The sequence below is a fragment of the Montipora foliosa genome, chromosome 4 (genome assembly GCF_036669935.1).
Source record: "Montipora foliosa isolate CH-2021 chromosome 4, ASM3666993v2, whole genome shotgun sequence".
NCBI lineage: Eukaryota > Metazoa > Cnidaria > Anthozoa > Scleractinia > Acroporidae > Montipora > Montipora foliosa.
Window position 1 is genome coordinate 31,407,632 of NC_090872.1, and position 2,388 is coordinate 31,410,019.

Sequence of the window (2,388 nt, forward strand, 5' to 3'; positions counted from 1 at the left end):
AAATAATGTACAGTATCACTGATACATTGCATTTTCTATTTGTATATAATTATGCCAATAACAGTGAACGTAGAAAGGGATTTTTCACATCAAGCATAACATGCTGGAAAACCATATCCAGTGGATATGTACGAAGCACAAACTGTACCCTATTACTTCTTTCTTATGCGCAGATCAACTCGAAAATTCAAATCCACCCCCCCCCCCCCCCCATCTTCCCCAGGCAAAGCCCGGGCATTTGAACTTTTGAAGATTGGATCACTCAAATTCCGGCCCCCTCGGGCCAAAATGGTGTTCAAATGCCCTATCCTATCGTCGGATTTGAAGGATTTGTCTGTCATACCCCATTAAAGAACAATTGTCGTCAGCTCTTGCCGTCTTTAATAAAGACCTTTTGAAGACCCTTTCTGTAAGCCAATCGCTCACTAATGCTACATCTCTTCCTTTAAACTCTTCCATCTCATCCAAACACGTGTTTTATAGCTGATAGTGACTTCGGCGCCCGAAAAAAACAATTATTTGAAACCTGACACTTCTGTTCAATTTTCCCCACCCCATGCAGGCAAAGGTCAAATTCCACACTCCCTGGGCACGGAAGATAGTTCAAAGGCCCGGGGTTTGCCCGGGGGGGGGGGGGGGGATGTTGAAGTTTCCATTTGATCGGTGCATTAACCGCTTATTCCATACTGTCATGGAAAAACATGAGTGGAATGGTAGAAAGTGTTTCGGAGTAACTGCAGAATACCCAGTCACCATTTATTCTTGTTGTGCCATTGTTTGAAGAACGAGGCAGATAACAATTCACACAGTTTTAAATGCAAATAAGTGGCCTGGGTTGTTTCTGCGGTTTAGCGTCAATATTACAGTTGCTACTGCTCCAATAAAATTACCAGTCAAGGCTGCTGGGTAGTTGCATTTGCTACAAAAGTTTTACTTTTTTGGGAAAGTCATTTTCAACATTAACTTTCCCTTTAGAGTACTTGGTCTTGTTGGCACATACCTGTCTATATTAGTTCTTTCTACTATGACAGTTTAGGTACCAAAATCTTGACCCACCAATTCTCCCTAATACCAAGGTATGATACGTCATTGGTTTTTCTCTAATGGGTAAAGGAGATATTTTCAAAGAAAACAGAGTTTTGTCTGAAGTGGTTAACAACTTTGTGTCCCTTACATCCTTGATAAATTGTTGTTATGACATTTGTGCTGAGGGATTGATTGAGAAGTAAGCAAGTTTGTACTTTTCATTTTTGGTTGTTAAGGACGGTGCCTACTATTGTTATTGCGCATACGTTCTGCGCATCTCCAGATACTCGGATTTCCTATCGCCGATGCTTACTAATACAGGGATATTTTTGCGAGGTTTAAAACTATACGAAGAAAGTAGATCTTAGTAAGTACTCTTGGTGTCCACAAAGAAAATTGGCGGTAGCCATGCATTTTTGAGAGATAATTAAGCTTCAATTTGAGAAAAAACGCCATACATGCTTTGTATTTCAAAGCTTTTTACAAATATTACTCATGAATTATCTTTGAAAAATGTGTGGTTACTCCCAGTTTTCTTTTTGGATTTCACTAATCCTTGTTAATATCTACATGCCTGCATAATCACACACCGGGGCAAAAAATATCTTTAATTAGTAGGCACCGTCCTTAAGTCTGAAGAATATACAATGCAGATATTTTAATTTTTCACACTTTTTATTTACGTTGTGCTGTATACAACATATAAGCCATTTTTGAAGAGCACCTTGAACTTGGGAAGTGTGGGCTATATACATTGAGTCATTGTTTTATTATTACTAATTTTATTATCATTATAATAATATATTATTATTATTATTATTATTATTATTATTATTATTATTTCCAAAAGGACGTAAAAGCAGCAATTTTGTAACAATCTTAATTAAGAGAACAAGACTTTTAAATTTGAAAAAAGACATGTTTCGGCAACTCCTGTGCCATCATCAGTTTGTGGATGGAATAACGATGTACAATATATAGCGGAAAATTAGAATAACAACGGTGTGATACAACAACTGATTACAAAGAGAGATTAAGATTTACATGAAACAATTGTTGATTTAGGGAGGGTTTCTCCCTATGAATGTGCAATGCCTCCTTGATTTTTAATTGTGTCCGTGCTGTTGCTTGATCTATGACAACAAAGCATTCGCTCGAGCAAAGTGCCCGACACCCAGGTGACTCCTGTAAATGCTTAAAAATGTGAGAGGCCTTATCCATATTTAAGTGCTTGTTTATGTGTGTGCAAATGTGTCGGGAAGTCTTGCCAACATAGCAGGCACCGCAGCCTGCACAACCAAATCTATAAACAACGCATGATTTGAGCTCTTTGGGGATAAGGTCTTTCACGCTAAACAAAGA

The 2,388-nt window shown here is 38.0% G+C and overlaps 1 protein-coding gene across 2 annotated transcripts in view; it reads left to right on the forward strand.

Moving 5' to 3' along the window:
- Positions 1 to 36, forward strand: part of LOC137999176 (transcription factor AP-4-like) — a 1,539-nt gene extending 1,503 nt beyond the window's left edge. For both annotated transcript variants that reach the window (XM_068845020.1, XM_068845019.1), the window contains exon 3: positions 1 to 36. This exon is cut by the window's left edge and continues 870 nt beyond it. The gene's annotated coding sequence lies outside the window, so the exon portion shown is untranslated.
- Positions 37 to 2,388: the final 2,352 nt, after the last annotated feature.